Here is a 20226-nt window from a genome sequence, read left to right on the forward strand (position 1 = left end):
GTGCTGTGAGGAGGGGAAATGGAGTAAGTGTCCCAAAATGTTCATGATGCGAAAAAGTCGCTGAGAGTCCCCGGATTAGACTTTTTTGGCGCTTTTGGGGCCCTTTGATGTTCAGCTTTGGTTTGATGGTTGAAGTGAGTAAAAACTTCAGATTGTTTTTGAATGTGGCCAGAGACCTATCTGGTTCCTCGAGGAATAGGAGGCAGTCCCTGGGCTCCTCTAATTTGTGCTGCCTGGTAGCTGAGATATGTGGCCCATCGGGATGGGCCTCCAGCCCCACCCTCAGGCTCAGGCTCTGCCTTCGGGAGATGGCCTAGGGATGGATGCCTGCCCAAACCTGGGTCTTTACCCTTATGGGTGCTCCATCAGTAATGAAATAATAAAGAAAAAACTTCACAAGGTAAAATTAAATGCCAAATTAAAAGAAATCACTTAAAAGAAACCTCTCCTGAAAAACATCTGTGCATTAGGTGAATAGGTTAATTGTTTTTTGATATGCATAACATAAAGTGTTTATGTTTGCTATAGCAGAACAAGAGATGAATTTTTGAGGTGGATTATGAATTAGCTTGTTCTCTCTTATGGAATATTTTTGTCACTTCATTTCAAACATAGCATGTTTCCTATATTATTATTCCATTTACTAATTATCCAGTTTGTGTCTAATCAACATAATTGAAAATTGACATTGTTTGATTTGTTTTTTTTCTTTGAACTAAGTGTAGCTAATGCAATAGCATGTTTCATGCTGGTATTTATTTCAGACGACTGTTGCTCATCCTTGTGTTTTCATTTTTTTTTATACCTGCCTTTTGCAAGGGGCTTTTAGAGGAATATGCTTTCAGTATACCTGCCAGGGTAGTCAGCCAGAAGGGATTCTATGCAGAAAGCAGAAAAAGCTGGCCCTGGGGACTGGGGACAATTGTTCAGCTAATTCTGAAGTTGAGGTATTAATAGAAAGCTTTTATTTCTGTTGCATATGAAGCCTTTGTTATTTCAGTATTAAAGTACAAGGTAATGTGATTATATAATTTTGCTTTACATGAGGTATTTTAAGGCATATTTTAACAGTTCTATTTACAGGTCAGTGGATGTCCCTTGTCTGTGCCTAAACCACTTTCAGCAAGTTGTGTCACCACCGGCAAGGTTACATAAGTCTGCAGTGAAAGTTGTTCACTCTTTCTGCCTGTGCGTGTGCCAGAGCACACCACGTTACCCCTCCTCTCCTTTTGGTCTATTTAGGGGAGCTCTCATGCCAACTTAGAAAAAAGTGGAAGGAAGCAGGGAAACATTTCTTACTTGACTTGAGTCACAGTTCCAGATTCCTGTGTGCAGTCCAAACTCTGTATTGTTGGATATGCTCTAACAGTCTTCCTGAACAGCCCCAATATTTTTTGATAGATTCCGTCGTCTGCTGTTGGACACGGACACACCCTTGTGATGGTGGGAGTGAGGGTGGGAGTTGTGTCCCAGAGGGATGTGCTGAAAGCTTTAATAGCAATGAATTCTCACACCACCATGTGGAACATGACAAGAGCATAACTTTTGCTGCCTTTCAAAGCAGGCGTTGCTTTGGCACCTTCTGTGCTTGGTTCATGCATGACCTTCTGAAGCAAGAAATGTCTGTGGTTGGGGAAACCACAGTGGGCAGCCCAGTGTGCACATTTACCTGCTGTGTCTGGTTTTGTGCAGTAGGGATGTGGGCCCTCACCCATGTTGGACAGTCGGGGTGGGGTCTGCCCACAGCAGATAGTGGTTTAGGAGAGCTGAGCTCTAGGGACAGCAGAAGAGAGTGGTCCTGCTTTCAGTTTTGCAAGTCAGAGTCTCTGAAAGCCAGGCTCGGTGGTGCTGCTGCCATGTGGCAGATTGTTCTTCTCTCCCACCCTTCAAACGTGATCAATAGGAATTAGCCCGTGGCTGCCATGTGATGACAGCAGGAATGGCAAATGGGTCTCTCCAAGGCTGCATTCCAGTCAAGCTGTATTCCTCTCATATGGCAGGAGCATGCACCGTGTGCCTGGCCAAGCAGAGGAATGGCCAGTGGGCTGTCCTGCAGCATGCTTGGACAGTGCACTGGCCAGGCAGAGCTCAGAAAAGAGCCAGGAGAGAAGCAGCACTGCAGGGGATTTTCATCATCTTCTACTACACATGGATTTTTTTCACTCTGCAGAATGTCATCATAGCCCTTGGGTGAGTCAGAAGTTGGGAGAATGAGCCAGAAAGGAGCTGTACCAGGATGTGTGCTCTCCAGTTGGATTGGGCTGATGTGCAGGAGGGTTTGTAGGAAGAGAGAGCTGCCCCAGGCAGCTCTTAGTCAGACTTACAGTCAGCAAGAGGTGCTGCTGGGGGCTGACAGACGGTAATGACTGTGCCATTGGTGCAGATCTCTCTATCTTTAATTTATAATTGCAAAGTTTCCATCTGCTTCTGTGGTATTTTTACCTGAATATGGATTTTCAGAATTAACCTTCTATTTTAAGCCAAACAGTCCAAAATTGATGTTGCTTTTTGCATATTTGCAGCACTCTCAATCCCGTAAGGAAAATGTATGGCTTAGCAGAAACAGTGGTGTGGAGCACTTCATCAAAATTCCCAGATGAGTCAAATTTCATTAGATGGTTGCAGCCAGTTTGTCTCTTGCTGTGTGCATAGTTTCAGTCTTTGCAGAGTCATGCAGGACAAAAGTGTTTAGCAGAGATAACCACAAGCCAGTCTCCAAACTCTTAAACTGATACTTAAATATTTTTTCACTTTAATGTGTTGTACCAGATATGTTAAACTGTTTATTTGCAGCCGGTTAATGAGCGTTTTCACATTTGTGGTCTACCAACCATCTTAATGTGTGTCTGGTGCTTCAGTGAACAGTATTAATGCGTATCACAGCCTTTCTCATGTCGTTGATTTTCCCATTCACATAATCAGGGTTACTGAGAAGTGATCTTCAGTAATTCAGTGTTGTATGTGTGCGTTCCCATGCTGACTGGAACTAGCCAGTTAATTCCACCCTAACACATTATTTTTTGACAACAAAAGGTCATTAAGCTACTGATCAAAGCCACTCCATCATTTTAGGTTTTATTTTGCATCCCCATGAAATTCTCTCCTGCATACTGAAAGTCTGTCTGTGCTGGTTGTGCTTTTTTTCCCAGCCTGTCCTGTGCCAGGATTACTGTCTTTCATTTCTGCTACCAGCAGAAAGTCTTGTTAATTTTGGTTGGTTTGCATTAGCTTTCAGAATCCTTTAAGTTAAAAAATACTCAATATCAATTTTTAGTACCTCTCTAAACTAGTTACTTGCAGCTAAAGGATTTACTACCTTCACCCTCAATCGAGATTTGCAGTGAATACTGCAGTTGCTTTATCCCATAAATTCTGTCAAATTTTCATTCATTTTTTTCAGCTCCTGTGAGACTCTCACAGGAGAGTCACTTGAATTGTATTGAATTTGCAGAGAGTTCTCAATGTGGAATCTTCTCTTGTTACCCTAAAACTTAAGTGTCTTCCTTCATCTGCCCTTCCTGAGATCCATGGTCAGCAATTTAGTCACCACAGCACTGCTCCTTTGTGAACTTTAAACTCAGCCCCACCAGGCAGCACATTTTTATTTTTTATTTTTATGAGCAAAAGCAGCGTCTAAAATGACCTTTTATCTCTGTAGAGCTGGATGTATTTTAGCCACGCCAGTCGAGATAAAAAGAATGTCTTGCATTTTTCAAAAGCTTGTGGGAGGAGGCCCACAATAGAGGTTCCATTGTGCTCTTAGTACTGAGCGTACAGGAAATCACAAATTAGCTATGACGAGAGTATTGCAGGGGAGTTTAAAGTTTACTTAATTCCTATAGTATTGTATGGTTTTGAAAGGTTTCACAATACATTGCCTTTTGGGTCTGGTTATGTATGTTGTTTGTATTTGTCAGACTTCTGTTCAAGGCTTTTTCTCTTACCATGTCTTTGTTCAAAAGGTCTCATGTTTTGAATCCATGAATCCAGATGACTTTCCTTCTTACTGTAAATGCAGAGGTGTGCAAATACTCTTGGCATTTGTCTCATGACCACCCTGCAGCCATCTCAAATTTAAAGCCAGCATTGTGTATTCAGCAGTGAGAACTATCTCCTTAGAGAAGGAAATGAGAAAGGTTTCTAGTAGGAATTTGGAGAACAGCAAGCTGCAGACACTCCTTTTCCTTTCTTAGCAGATTTGGATCCTGCAGGATGTTGAATTATTCAGCTTCCGGTTGCTATTGATGGGAGTTGGAGTGGGCTCACAAGTTGAAAGGATTCTGGCTGCATCCTACAGACTAAACCTAAGTTACTGAAGGATAAGACTTCTACTAAAATTTTGTTCAAAGATTGGTTTGTTTCATTACTTGCAGTTGAGGAACAAGTTCTGCCACTCAGTTGAAAGACCCAGGATTATGGGAACTCTCCAAAATCATGAGTCTTATTTTCTTAGTCCTGTGAATAAAGAAAGTACAAAAGAGCGTCTTGCATGGAGCTGGTAATTGAGAACTTGGAAGAACTGTGAATACTGCAGTTTTGCATTGATTTTCATAACCTTGCTAGCATCTTCCCTCTGGACTGTTTTTTAAGTCTGTTAAATTCTGTTAGTGATTTTTCTGAGCTTTGTGGCTTTGTTTTAAAAAAGTATATATTAAAAAAAATCTGTTAACAAGTACATAAATAGAAACTATTTTCTTAGACCCACAGTCAAGGGGGGGAAAAAACCTCCCAAGTAATTGAAAATGAAGTTTGGGGTTTTTTGCTGTCCTGGGGATACTCCGTCATAGAAATGATGAATATTTCAAAGTGTGGTTTACACAATTCCAGCAGCTATTGAAGTGCCCCAAAGATTTATTGGCAGGAGGGGATTTTTCTTTTTTTTTGTGCAGCAAAAAATGATGTCCAAAATCATCTACTTCTCTCTCAGATTTTCAAAGAGAATTAGTAAAAATTGGTTTTCATTTTAGAAGACTAATTCTAAAAAGATTAAACAGTGGTTGTTTTTTTAAATAGTAAATAACCTCACCTGTTACATCTAAGATGTCTTTGATCACAGAAGTGCATAGTGAAAGAAGTAGTCCATGAATAACCCATATAACACCTGGGAAACTGCTTGCATTTACTTAAGTATGATTTTAAATCAAGTTAGTTAAGGTAGTGCAAGCCTGTTTGAACTTTTTTTAAGTAAGTAAAGTGGGACTAAGTGTACTAAGCTTATTTCACATTTGCATTAAGATATTTAGGAATCAGGAAAACCCAATTACTTTGTGCTTTGCTATGACATTGTTAGGCATGTGTGTTCTAGTTTTGAAGCACACTTGAGCATAAATAGAGCTGCCTTGTGTGGGATTTGTATCTGTCTATTAAAGGAACATCACTGAAGGACCTGTGTTAGGAATTTGATGTCCTACATGAGAACTGAATCACCTTCCTGAAGTCTTCCTTTTTTTTTAGTTTGTTTTGTTTTCCTTGGTTGTAGAAGAAGTTTCTGTTTACTAAAAGTCTTAGGTGAGTACTGAAGTCAAGTTAAATGCAGGGTACTGACTTTCAGGGCAAATTTGGTCTCATTATTACCAGGGGAATTGGAAGAGAGAGGGGAGCAGAGATGGCCATGGTAGCAGATGTCCCAAGTGGCTGTGGAATGGCCCAGATGGTCATGGTGGTTCTGTCACATTTGTGAGAAGTCTCAGAAGTGACCTGGGATAATTCACTTAATTTTTCTGTACCCAGTCCCACCCTCCAAACTGTGCATGCAAATGATAGCTTACCTGGGACAGCACTCTGGGATCTGTTGAAAATGGCACCAAATTAGAGTAGGATTCTTTAGTTAATGGTGCTCTGAGTAGGTACTTAGTCGATCTTGTTTGTGTCTTATCACATGGAAACAGTTTGGGAGGCAGTGAGCTTTCATTTGTGAACTGGCTTAAGGTTAAATGCACTTATTAAAAAGACAACCTGTGGCTTGACTGAACACAATGCCATGCAAAACATTCTGGTGTGATGGAAGGGCTTGCTTTCTCCAAGTTAAAAACATAATTTCCACCATTAAAGCTCTTCCTCTTTAAACAGCAAAACCCCCATCTGTATATTTGAATCGGGAAGTTGTATTTCACCAATTAACTTGGCAGGACATGCATGCAAATGAACCAGCAGAGTACTGGTGAGTGAGGAGGCTGCAGCTCCATGTGCTGTGCACTGGAATATGGAGATGGTGTGTCAGCATCAAGTACCCTTGCTCCTGCTGAGATGCAAAGGCTTAGAGCAGAGACATGATTGCGAGCTATTTTTACTTAACAGTTGAACTTTGGAAGAGAAGAAGTAAGGGATAATTTCTTTCAGTTTGAGTTTGCACATTGTACGACTTATTAAAAACTTCAAGATGACTGTTAAGTAAAGACAGCTACTTCAAGTGCCAGATGGAAAAGAGCAAGAAAAATGCCTTCTGTTTAAAACAGAAAGGGGATTTTTGCTCATTTTGTGTCGGGGTCTTCTCAAGTCCACAATTACTGTGCTTGGCTCTCTCCAGTTCCATTTAATATTCTTGTTGATGACCTGGGTGAGGGGATCGAGGGCACTCTCTGCAGGTCCTCAGATGACACTGAGTTGGGTGTGAGTGTTGACCTGCTGGAGAACATGAAGGCTCTGCAGAGGGATCTGGGCAGGATGGATCAGTGATTCTGAGGTTCAGCAAGGCCAAGTGCTGGGTCTTGCCCTTGGGTCACAACAAGCCCCTGCAGCTCCAGGCTGGGGGAAGAGAGGCTGGAAATTGCCTGTCAGGAAAGGACCTGAGTAGCTGAAAGGACCTGTTCAGTAGCTGAACATAAACCAGAATGTGCCCAGGTGGCCAAGAAGGCCAGTGGCATCCTGAGCTGTATCAGTAGTAGTGTGGCAAGCAGGACCCAGGCAATGATTGTCCCTCTGTATTTGGCACTGGTGAGGCTGCACCTTGAATCCTGTGTTTCTGTGGGCCTCTCACGAGAAAACAGACATTGAGGTGCTGAAGTGTGTCCACTTGTTTATCGTGGAGAAAAGGAGGTTGAGGCGAGACCTTACTTATCTTTACACTTATGTGATAAGGTTTAGACTGGATACTAGGAAAAATTTCTTCACAGAAAGGGTTGTCAAGCATTGGAACAGGCTGCCCAGGGCAGTGGTAGAGTCACTGTCCTTGGAGGTACTATAAGACCTGTAGATGTGGCACTGGGGACATGGCTTAGTGATGGCTTTGGCAATGTCAGGTTGGACTTCATGATCTTGGAGGTCTTTTCTAATTTAAATGATTCTATGATTCATTTGTGTTGCAGTTTCTGTCATGGGTCCCATGCAGATATTAGATGCAGAGCAAGATGCTTTTCTCTCTTGTTAACTGTGTGACAGAACACAGGCTTCAAACGACATCTTGGTCACGCGTACCCAGCTCAGCATCACAGCATTGGGCTGCATTCCTGAAATCGGGATGGCACTTTTAGTTCCTGGTCTCATTGTCCAGCAAGTGCTCTTATGGACATTGCAGACATTTCTGCTATTTTAGAAATGTGCCTGCTTTCAGCAAAGCTGCTGTGGTTTGAGAAATACATTACTGGCTGTTTGGTTTGGCCATGAGACCCCTTGATTCATTCTTTTGCAGAGCAGTCCATCATCTTATTATGACCATTTTATATGGATTTAATTCAAGGACTGTGTTAGTTTATACATAACTTGGAATAATTGTAAAATGTGAAAAATGCCAAGTATTTTTCAGTTGACTAAAATTTTAAAAGGGTGTTTTTTCCTGCCAGCATCTGGAAGTTAGCCAGGTGAAAGCTAACATTCCCACAATACCTTTTCTGTGGGATAATGGGCAAGTTCAGGGCAGCATTCTTTCTTTCAGTTATATAAACAGACAGTGCTGGCCAAGGCTAAGAAGTGTTGCCGAACATGAAATTGTTGCTATTTGCCCTTCCAGTTGTTGCTCTGTTGAAAATGATTTATTTTTTCTTTATTTCATTATTGTTCTTCTCTTCATATTTAAATAACATGGAGTCTTCTGCTCTGTTGCGTTTTAAGATCTTGCCCAAGGCAGTGCTGTGTGAAAAATCCATGTGCTCTGTGGATGGTTCATCCATGGTAATGAAATGATGTCACCAGTATAAAACTGACTTTCAGAAGGCTCCAAAAAATAGAAAGGTGTTTTTAGAACAGAAGAGATTCTTTGACAATAGATAAGAAGAGGTGAAGGTGTGAGAAGCTGAACTGACTTTTCATCTTACTCAGCTTTGCCACTCCTGGTCCTTCCAAATCATAGCAGGAATTAATTTTCAGGGAAGCGTGGAGCCAGGAGTGCAGGTACTGTCATCCAGCCACAGCACAGGCAGCTTTCAGTTGCTGCTGATTGATAGGGATTTATTAAAATACGTTTTTCCCTGTTGGAATGCATATCTTTGTATTCAGGAGTTTCAGAAGAGTTTGCATGCCACAGAGGTTATTGTGAAGTACATGACTTCACATACGGAGTTTTATTAGTTGGGAATAGTCAGTGTGTCTTGAGCCTATGTGTAGATTTTTTTGTATTAGGTTTTTTTTGTAGGATACTACACAGGAATTTTTTGTATATTGCCTAAAAGCAATAGTTTATACATGAAGAAAGATGCAGAAATCCTGGCCTCTCCACACAGCTGAATTGTCATTTTTCAGCTTCTACAAGAACTGCAGAAGTGCAGTCAGTTGGCTGTGGCCAACCTTAGGGAAAGGCTGGGGAAAGGCATGGAGACCTAAAAAAATTTAGGGATGCTGGATGCTTACTGTGTAGTTTTCTGGGCTGTGATGTAAGCATGGGTTTTATTTAAAAAAAAAAAGTCATCTTGATGAATTAAAAACTTTTCATCTTAGATCTTTTTTACTAGAATATATATACTTTTTGCCCTTAAATAGCAAATCTTTTCCGAGAAAAATCAATGCCTTTCTAAAAGGTCAGCAAGCAACTGTCACATCTAAAAATTCAGTTCTTTGTAAATTCTGAATAGACAGAGGAAGAAAGTCTGGAACGCTTAATCTTTCATGCTATCTGGATAAGCTGGAACATGGCTGTATAATTATTTTCTTTCATCCACTGGTGTCACTGAGGTCCCTACGCAGACTGAGGCTCATAAATGAAACTAAAGATTGTTTTCTGTGAACTTGGCATTTTTCCATGCAGTGTTTAGGCCCATTGTCATGTAACCTCTGTGTTCACATAAATATGAAGTCGGTAGGGTGGGTACAAGCACTTGTAATTTTCTATTCTCTACTCATGCAGAAGGCGATGAAACAGTAAAATTCAAATGGACTGAAATGCATTAATGGTGGGGTTTCCAACTTCCAGTTCTGTAACCATAATTTTTCATCTGTTTTAAACCTCTAATGACTTTTAATATGTTTTTAAGAGCTAAATAGGAAGAAAAGCACTGTTGCTCGATAAAACAGACATCTTAAGAAATGGAAATTTATTGTCCTGTCTTCAGTTGGTATTCATTTAGGTTTATGGACCTTTTAGTTGGGGCTATTTATTTCTCAAGATTTAAAGAACATATACTCAAACTGCTGGTTTTATTGCATGTAAATGTCAGTATCTTGGAACCAGTTATATTTAGATCTGTAGCATTTTTGACAATTCAGTATTTCTAAGCTTCCTCGCTTAAATTAAGTCTGGTTTGTCCATATAGAAATGGACATGTGTGGACTGTATGTGCCATGATTTATGAACTTTTAACTTACTTGTTTGCTGTAGTACTGTTAGTGGTAGCATGGTTTTATCAGCTGTGAAGTTGGATTTTGCTCGTGCACATGGAAAATTTTAATTACATCAGATAAATGTGTGCACATGGCCATGTGAGCTGCTTGTGTGCAGATATATATCTCCTCATTCCTATTGTGCCCGATTTTGCAATGAACGCTCAGGTAGCAACAGCCTCACTCTACAAACAACTCTGCTGACTGATTGCAGGACCCCAGAACAACTCTGTGAGTGAGGAACCTTTTGACCTTAAGGACAAAAAAATAAAATCCTAATGAAAGATGTGCTTTCATGTCCACCAACTGTGAAACCTCCATAAGAATTGTAGAAATGTTCCCTCCTTCCTAATAGAAGTGTTCTCTATCCTGTTTTTCTTGGCTAGAGTGACAGCTTTTAGAAGCATTGTAATGGTGAAGTGCCATTAGATGCACACCATTCATGTCTTAAATTGCAATTTAATTGTTGTGTTCTTTGCTGTTCTTGTAAAATAGTTGGATGTGGTCAGGATCTTGATTTCCAGCTCTTCTACTTGCTCTTTATTTTCTTGTTTTGTAGGTTATTCATTTTTTGTTGAATTATATGTCTTTCTGTGATCAGTTGGCATGGAAACATGGCTCCTTTATAGGCCAGTTGCTTTTAGCATTAATTTGTAGGTACTTGTTTTTGAATGTGAAAATGGAAACCATTTATGTTCTTCATCATTCCCCATCATTAATACTTGCATGCTTTCTGGTGCAGTATAAATTACGTTTCCTTCTATCTTACAGGGAAAAACGTACTCTTAAAGGAAGAAAAAAATAATTACTGCATCATGTGCACTGTGCACTGTATTATGAAGACAGTACTTCATATAAAAATTGTTTTTATACATATAACTTGGCAGAATCAGTGAAACAAAGACTAACACCAAAACTTAGTTTCAGCTCAGAAAGTACCTAAACATTTCTCAGTAGTGCAAAATAACACCACCCAGTTTCTGTTTTATTAATGTAATTATTGACATGGCTCTTTTTTTTTTTTTTTAATTGTTGGTATAGTGCCCTGTTTTCTTTTAGGAATTTGCTGCATTTCACTTGGATAAAGGTTAGCGATTTGCTTTGATCAGTTCTGATGAAAGTAAGGGAATAATTTCACTGATATTTTGTGATTTTAGTTAGTGGAGTTTGAAGTTCCTGAAATACCTCGATACTGGCAAAAGTCAAGTTCTGGGCTTCTTTTATAGTTACTAGAGCAGTATTCAAGGTGCTGTGATGGTGTGCTGCAGTGACTGCTGCTTAGAGAAAAACAGGTAGTACTATCACACATCTTAATGAAGAATAGTTAGACTAGTAGTGTGTGTTCACATTTATAGAGATTTGGAACTCTGTCCAAATAAATACTATTTTAGCTATCAATAACTATCTAGTTTAAGACCTCCTAAAAGTGGGTGCAGAATTTCTGCTTTCAGTGTAGTTGCTTTCAAGTTCTGTAGGATGAGATTTAATCTCATTCCTAACAGCTCCCGACCCTTGTCTGAAGAGCTTTGTACAGATTGGATATGCAGAATAAAAATAAGATTTGAATTCATGTACTTTGGCTCATATTTCTCCATCCTGTTCCAGGCTTCAGACACTTTGTTTCACTAACCATTTATTAGGGAGCGTGCAAAACAAACAAATTCAATTGGTACTGCTCATAACTCCATTTTACATGTTTAATAAACAATCAGTTCATCTGGCCTGTTTGGGCGTAGTACTGAAGTGCTTTTTCTTTATTCTTTAGGTTAAAGTACACACAGTTCAGTTTCAAATCCACAAGTCTACGCAGCATTTAATAAATTCAGTGAGAGTGCTGCAGACCTGCAGGTTAGATATATACTTTTTTCTTGCCACTTGTCCTGTGTTATGAAAGTCATGACATTACTCAGCAACCAGATTGCTCATTCCCTCTGGACAGTTTAAAAGAAATTTGCCATAAAACAAAACAAACCAATCCCTCTAGGTGCAACCCCCATATTTTTACATTCAATATTTTCTGTAAATAACTTTGGTGGGAAAGAAATACTGTGCTTCATGCCAAACCCTTCTACCAAAACTGTTCAGAGCTTTCTTATAGTTACTTGCAAGTGGTTTTCTTGGAGTTCAAGAGAGTTTAGTACAGCAAATGAGGGCTTTTTACAGCAGTGTAAGACCAGATTTTCACTAACCGTGGTGTAGCTGTGTAAAGAAGTTCGGCCTTGACACTTCCTGTGTGACAGTATCTCCTCATGCAGAATAGAACCATTCCTTCCTCCCTTCTACCCCCCACCCTCATTCTCTGAACGCGTCTGTTGAAAAATTAAATGGGTCCCACACCAGTCTTGGTATTTTGCAGAATAACTGGTGAGAGGATGCACTAAACTAATTTTTTCCCTCCCCATACTTCCCTGCAATGCCTGGTGGCACTCCAGGCTCAGGAAGGGCTGCAGAGAACCACAGTGAGCATAGAACTCCCACTATTCATTTAATCCCCATACTGCATTGTAGTGTTTGTCATGTAGATTGAGCTCTTCTTTCATATTCTCTCTGGAACTAAATTTTCAGTAACCAGCACAGCCGCTTCCTACATACTTTTATTCTTTAACCAGCTGTTGAGTGTGGTTGGTGTCCTGTCTCAAATTCATTTATCCAGAGGTGGGTATACTACTCACTGAAATTAAAGGCTTCCCTTATGGTTCGAAGCTCTCCCATATTCTGCTGTGGGTCCTTGGCAGACCTCCCAGAGAATTAAGCTACTAGTCATGTTGTCCTTTAAATATTTTTGACCTAAAAGTTTAATTACCTTTATATGAAGTATTTAACATAAGCTTTAAGGGATATGTAGCTCTTATTAAGTTGAGTATTTTATCTCAGCCCCTGAGGGTCACATTTCACAATGTATTGTGATGGGGTAGACTTTATAAGGAAATAATGCTAATTAATTATTCAAAAAAAAAAAAAAAAGAGAGCAGAGGTGGAGTTTCTTCTTAAAGCATTTACCTAACTGACCAGCACCTGCCTAATCACTGTTTGAATGTACCTTATTTTAATCTGGTTTACAGTGCAGACGTAATAAATGACTCTCATCTGGGCTACTTATGGATGTACAATTTCCATCACAATGGGTTATTTTTCAGATTTTATTTGTTATTCTCAGCACTTGTTTTTCATCTTCCTTTTGTAGCTGAGATGACAGTCCTGACTCAGAGGGACAGAAAGAATGAAAAGATTGACAAAAATATTTTCACAGCTACATGTTCTTCTGAAATCATTGTTGTGCTGTCAAAATACCTAATAAGAAAAAGGAGAGTGGCTGTAAACACAGTTATGGAGCAGAAGTAATAACTTCTGGTTTTTTACTTCTGCAGTGATACACCTTCATGAATTTTGTTTGCTTTATATGCAGAAAATAGGGAAAATTGTGTGTTATGAAGACCTGTTACTCAATCTCAAGTTCAATCTGTCTCAATCTCAAGTTCAAGGATTCAAGCTTCGTGTTCTTCTGTGATGTTCTGGAAAATAGTCATAATGGTTTCTTGGTTTCTGGGAGTTAATCTGATAGCTGTTGTATTGCACTGGGCAAGCTTTCAGCTGTTATTTTCTCCCAGTTTTTCAGAACTCACAGCCAGTAGGAAGCAGTTAAACTCGTTTGCCACTGTCTTTCCCTGTGTTGTGTCCATTTTCTGAACAACAGAATGAGTTTAAAGTTTACTTTGCGTGAACTCAGTGATGGTTTGATTATCTTTGAGTGATAAAATTCCAAGTAATGTGTTTCCTGTCTGCTTGCAGAAATGCAGTGCTCCTGCAGCCTTTCAGCATGGTGCTCTTTATCCTGCTACTGACATCCCTCCTATTTCTGGTTTCAAAAATGTAGAAAAATCATAGAGTAAGGTTTCTTATTTTAAGACTTTTTTACTACATCCAATCAAATGGAAACCAGACCAATGTAATTGCTTCTCAGACTGTTGTCAGTCTATATTTTGTTTCAGAAGGGGTCCATTTTTTGTAATTGTCTGTTGCTGCAGAAGTCCAAGGCTGTCACTGTGAGTGGGGGAGATGACATTTGTGTGACGCACAGATGTGCCATGGGCAGGTTTGTAAATGCCTCTGCCTGCACAAATTGGTGGACACACGATCTAGAGCAAGTTTGTTTTTATGTTAAGCCACACAGGCTAGAATAAAACTCTGAACTGTCATGTTAACTGTATTTACAAAGAAATGCAATAGTGAATGCATTTTCCGAAATGTAAATGGTAGATCACACCAAAAGTACACAGTCAGAGAGATAATGTGGCAAGAAATCCTTGTGAAGAATGATGGGTACCCTTTTGCCTTAAGATTCTCTAACTCTTAAAAATGGATTCAATAATTCCTTTTATAATACTTCCCCTGTAACTGATGTTTTTTAGCACTGATAAATGTTTTATGCAATTTACAGAGACAGAACATGATTTGTGCCCTGAAAAATTTATAATTATCTGCAAAGCATTTTAAGGCATGTGAACCAACCCTTTTCAAGTTGAAAATGGTTAAACTGCAGAGACTAGAAGAAACTATAAAGCCTAATAAAAAAATGCAAATGTAGGTCATTTTTAAACACTTCTGGCTTTTCACCATCAGAAAGATCTTGAAACGTTCAAAAACCTTCCCCAAACCCCTTCAGCATGTGGTATGTGTGGGAAGAAATATTTTGCTTCTCTCATCAAGTCATGGAAATAACTCCCAATTTTAACTGTTTTTCTGTGCAGCTTTAACTGTGATGTTGAGACCAGAGTCTTTGTAATTGAAACTCAAATTTCTCCTTCAAGAAAAGCTCAGTAGAATGACTCTCTTACATCATACGGTTTGGTTATATTATGATTAAATGTAACATGATAACATAAACCCAGCTTTTGCCTTAAACTGCCTGTTTTATTTGGCACTTTGACTGTTGTTACTGGCTGGTTCTCAGTGAGCTTGTCATTTTTTATACATCCTGTTTGCTTACCTTTAAAATTAGTATCTTTTCAGAAAAAGCTATTTATTTAAGCTTGATTATTTGCACTGCAGAGGACCTTGGATGGGAGGTGCAGGATTTCAATTTCACTATACTCCAGATTTTCTCAGTTTTACAACAGCACTGTTCTCTAGTTTGTAATCATCATCAGCCATTTTCTTAATATTGACAGAGAACAGCAGAGGTCGGGGCTGTGGGAGGAACCAGAAAGGGAGAGAGCAGAAAAGCTTTAAGGAGCTCTTTGCAGAGGTTCAGTGTTGGTCAGAGTTGCTTTGGTTTTCAGAAGAACATAATGAAGTGTAACTCGAGGGATTTTATTGTCCTCATTCACCAGAATGCTTCCTATTGTGTTGAACTGACCTGTTCTAATTATTCTCATCTTAGCAGTCTGGACTATGTATATGTGTATGTATATAAGTATATTTGGTTTTATTAAGTTTTTAGCTGTCTTAGTTTCCAGCTCTCCTCCCTTCTTCCCCTCCCTAAACAAGTCACTATTTATTTTTGTAGTTTCACTGTAAGGATTGCTAACACACAGCATCATGATGATGTTCACCTGAGAGGACAGTGCATCACATTTGATGCTTTCCCAAATTAAAAATAGTTAAGGAGTTACAAGGAAATTGGAGAGGTCAGTGTTCAATGTGTAGAATATTTCCGTACTGTTATTTTTAGTGTCATCTGAGTGTGTTCTACTGACCTCAAGAGAAAAAAATAAATGAAACCTTGTGAAAATAATTTGGTTATCCAAGGCCCCACACTTGCTTATCTTCAGACTTTTTGATAAGGAAAATAAGGAGTGTCCCAGGTAATAGTTTAACGTTCTTGGGTCAAAGTACAGGTGTGCTGTTGGAGAAATTGCTTTTGGTGTTTGGGATCAGAATAAAGGAAGCCTTTGATGTTGGCTCCACTTGGATTATTTGGTTTCTTTCTCAGAGACAGCATCCTGTACAACATCTAAAATACGAGAAAAGCACAGAGAGAGTAGCCATTAGCACAGGCTACATTCAGAAATCTTACGTTGTAATAAATTCTTGGCAGTGCCTTTAAAACAAAATATGAAATTAATACTCTGAGAGCAATTGTACCAACAAAGCTAAAAAGTGGTGTTTTCTCCCAAAGCATGCTTCCAGCTTAGGCAATGGTTTAAAGCAAAACAAACAAAAAGCCCCAAACCTGCAGGAATAAAACAACTTGCTATAAGAGAAACATTTTTGGGTGAGAGGAAAAAAATTAGTTTTCTTCTTTTACCTTCATAGTTCAAATACATACATTACAGGCACATCAAGACTCATTCCTGGGGGGAATTACATTTTAAATTAACATTATGTGGCTGTTCAATTTTTATCAAAATCACAGCCAAGATGCTGGTTCTGATAACTTGATTTAAAATGGAAAAGCATTGGTTGCATGCTTTCTATTGAATACATGGGTAAAGGAGTGAGGATAAGGGCCACTGATGCACTTCATGTGCAGCACAGCCCTCTTTTGCCAACCTGTTCTGGTCTGGTGTTATTTATCCTCAGTATTGCCCTGAAAGTCTCCAGTGCCGCTTCTTCTGTGGAAAGTGTTTTAAGTAAGTCTTGGCATGATCTGTATTGTTACTGGAATGGCTCAGGGAGTTAATCATTCTGCTCCTAGTGCAATTGTTGAAACAGATTGTTTTTCCAGTTCCTGCCAGCAGGAATTTTCTGCCTTTTTTTTTTTTTTAAAGTCACACCCACCCACCAATAAAGTTTATGGTCTGAAATACAAGCTCAGTTGTATTTTACACTTGGATTTGGGAGCTTGTTAGGGTGGGTTAGCCCCCAGATGCTGTAATCAGCCAGCTTCATGGTCGCTGTCCTGGGGGAAGAGGAAAGCATAGGTATATTCTCATACACACCCAGCATATGGTGCATTGTGGGAACATCTGTAATACAGGCTTGATTCATGCCTTCAGCTCTGTATTTTGGAGAAGCTGCCCCATCAGTAACTGGGAGATTGATGTCCATAGTTGCGGGTAGACATGGTTGCTGAAAGTCATAATTCTCAAGTTCGTTGGTTCTTAATTTGTAGGTCCTGTCCCCAAGTTTACTGCAGTGATTCCTGTAAGTGACCAAGTAGTTTTTTGTGGCTTTTGCCACAGCGTGTATGGGCAGGGGCATTCCATCCTCACTGTAAAACCTGTGGAATAACTAACAGCAGTTGGCAGCCTTAGCCAGAATTTCTCAGAAGCTGGGATTGATGGGAGTGAACTCAACTAGGACAGCTCCACTGTTGCCCATTTATTTCTCCCCCCTTTCTTCACTTGTTACTTAATAAAGCTAAAAGTATTTGAAACGGGTAAATACTCACTGTGCACAGGCACTGAGTTGTTGCACATCCAAGGAGCACTCAGTCCTTTAGAATGTTTTGCCTTTCCGTGGAGTTTGCTTTCGTGTATCTGTTACTTGAAAACAACACTGCTGCCACACCAGTTTTCAAGTGTGTTTTATTGCAGCTACTTAGACTTTCTGGGTTTGGTACTTGATATAGTTGTTATTGAATATTATAACTTGTTTTGCTTTTTAAATGGTGATGGAAAATTAAAACATTTTACCATAGTGCATGATGCTGTTACTGCTTGTTTATTTTACATTAAATAGGTGTGATTCATACTGTTTTCAGTCTTATTTTAGTTAAGATTAGGCATATCTTTACAGCATGCTCCAAATATGTAATTTGAGTAATTTTATGACAGATATTAAATACTTCCAGTCTTCATATTGGTGTTTGAAGTACATATGTACCAATAGAAAATGCTGCCAGATTATTTTGTTTTTCCTCAACAGAACTTTATTTCTGATCAAAGGCTTTCAAGATGTGCCTTGTGGGATGTTTGTGTTTTTTGTACTCTGACAGGCACTTAGGATTTTGTGTGCATGCTGACAGATGTTAGACAAATAAGAGCAAAATTACTAGATTAAAAAAAAAAAACAAAAAACGACTGGTTAGGGATCACTATTAAAAAACACAGTTAAACCTCATATCCTTGTGGCTGTCAGAATAAGGTCCTGAGAATGGCAAGTTTACTTGCTGTGTGTGTGTGGAAAAGTAATGAGGAATCGTGATTCAGTGTCTGGTAACAGAAGGGAAATGCGGAATTTTCTAAACAGAAGTCATTGGCTTATTTTGTTTTGATTGTACCAAAAGGGAAAATCAAGCAAGAGAGTTGTGTTAAATACTTTGTGCTGAGGCCATTGTGTTGTCTGCTGTAGTAATTGCTTGGGTTCCCAGGCTCATTTCTCACAGGTAGTGAAATAATGATGTGATGTGTGCAGAAATCTTAGGTACATGGAGGCCTGTGGACCGGGGTGATAATTACACAGTAGTGGTCTTGGGTTTGTGTTTTGTGTCAGGGAATGAGCCGTGAGTGTCCTGCCAGAGCTCTGGGTGCATTTCAACCTGCACAATTAGCAGGAGGATACAGCTGGGTGTGGCTGCTCTGCACATCAATGGGTCAACACAGCACAGGAAACCACTCGTATTTTTCTTGATCTCTTGCAAATTAAAAAGAAAAGAAGGAAGATGACTTGTTTTTACTGAGTTCAGGTAAATGAAAAGCATAGATACCAGCAGTATTCATCCACTATGTGCCTCCAGTAAAGTCCCACTGTGCTCAGCGTTAACCTCTGAGCCCTGGGGACTTCTATAGGGGCTGCACACGTGCTTCAAGTACAGCTTATGAACTCTGTTAGCTTTTGCATGTTTACTGTGAAGTCCTGAGCTTGTTTCTTTAAAAATCAGTTTGGAATTGTTCCTATAAATTTTAATAAGCCTTGCAGCAGGTTCCTAAAATCTTAGGAAATACAGTTAGAAGCATTAAATGAGATGAGAAAAGGAAGAAATTAAATTTAATCTGCTAAGTAATTCAGTCTTCTGAGGGTGGCTGTCACTTTTTTGTCCCTTGTTGGTGTTCTTTATTTAAAAGTATTCTCCCCTGTGCCTCCCTCCAATCCCGCATCCCAAATCATGGGAAATTGCATCCTGATCATCTTGAAGCCAGCAGCAAAAAGTGTTGGCTCAGATTCTGGTGGAATCATGAGATTTTTGTGTTGCATATTCAGCATCTAAATATGCTGAATATCAAAATACTGAAGGATGATAAATGCTCTTTTATTCCGTGCATCCATTTTACTGATCCTTGTACCTGAGTTGTATTTTAAACTTTGTTTCTAATTGACTGCCCTTAGAGTTCTACTCTGCCTTGAATCTCATTGTCACTTGAGTTCATGGTGCACAAAACAATGAGTCTACCAAAACAGCCCAAAATGTAAAAATGCATGATAGGTCCGTAACCTTAAAATACGTTTTTGAAGTATGGGGTTTCTAGGAATTTTAATAGTGCATAGTGGCAAGTCTAATTCATAACAGCTTCTGTGTTTGTGTTATGAGGAGAATATTTTTTCTTTGTTTTGACAACTCGTTCTTTCCTTGAATTAATATTAGCATTTATTTTTGAAAATAATGCAAATTTTTTTGAGGGTTTATGGTAAATAAGTGACAGCTCTCACTGAATTTACACCTAGGTAAGAATATAAAGTAAAGGTAAATGCCAAAGGGGTTAGTCTCATGTTACATGTGCAAGACTATAAATCAGTTGAATGTCCAACCTGTCATTTTCAGGTCTTGTTTTTGTATATATTGATGAGATTTTTCAATAGTTTGCATTTTGTTAGAAAAGTAAATCACTTTGATGTTTTACAGTATATAAAAGAAGTTTTTTACGACAAATTCTTTGAAAAGGACATTGTCAAGGGATTTTTCTTTGTTATTTAATCTTTGCACTTGTAAGAATCCCCAGTGACGGGAAAATCCTCTTGCCAGGCTGCTCTCCTCCATTTCATGTGCCTGTTGGTTTGTGATTATAGGGTTACTGATAAGTGTTGTGCTTTTTGGCATTGATGTATTTTTCAGAAAAAAGAATTGAAGCATTTGTTTTGAAAAAAGAAAAACACATTTAAAGAATTACATGGACTTTGCAAACAGATTTAAGAAAATGAAAGGTAGGTCAAGTTTTGGGCCTACAAACCTGACAGTGTCCTTTACTTTTAACATGTATGCCTTTTATGAGACACTCCTGATAATGGTATGTTAATCAGCAGCAGAAAAATGTGAAAATTACGTTGTTCATCATTAATCTTGATAGCTTTCCTTGTTGCATTTTAGTACATTTTCCAGTGTCAGCAAACCGTGGCAGCCTATTTGAGATTTCTGTTATTTGGGCAAAGTGATTGCTTCAGTTACTGTCAGTTTGTACCATAAAAGGTTGTTTTACAAAAAGTTTAAAATATATTTTAACAGCCCGAATTATGTCAGGGCGAGCTTTCTTACCCTCCAGTCCCGAGTATGCCTAATGGCATTGGCCTCAACTCTTCCCCCTTGGAGTGTAGCACAAACAATACACCTTTGTTTCAGGAGCAAAGGATCAGGAGATGCAGGTTGGATTTGGGAGGGACAAG

The 20226-nt window shown here is 39.1% G+C and overlaps 1 protein-coding gene across 9 annotated transcripts in view; it reads left to right on the forward strand.

Moving 5' to 3' along the window:
* The window catches only part of CTBP1 (C-terminal binding protein 1), a 235757-nt gene that overhangs the window by 174784 nt on the left and 40747 nt on the right, over window positions 1-20226 (forward strand). The window contains exon 1 of one of the 9 annotated variants that reach the window (XM_069014665.1): window positions 19682-19770. The exons of the other annotated variants lie outside the window; for them this stretch is intronic. The gene's annotated coding sequence lies outside the window, so the exon portion shown is untranslated. Of the gene's footprint in view, window positions 1-19681; window positions 19771-20226 lie in introns of those variants that run through there. 9 annotated transcript variants of the gene reach the window in all.

This window comes from Aphelocoma coerulescens, chromosome 4 (genome assembly GCF_041296385.1).
Source record: "Aphelocoma coerulescens isolate FSJ_1873_10779 chromosome 4, UR_Acoe_1.0, whole genome shotgun sequence".
NCBI classification, from domain to species: Eukaryota; Metazoa; Chordata; class Aves; order Passeriformes; family Corvidae; genus Aphelocoma; species Aphelocoma coerulescens.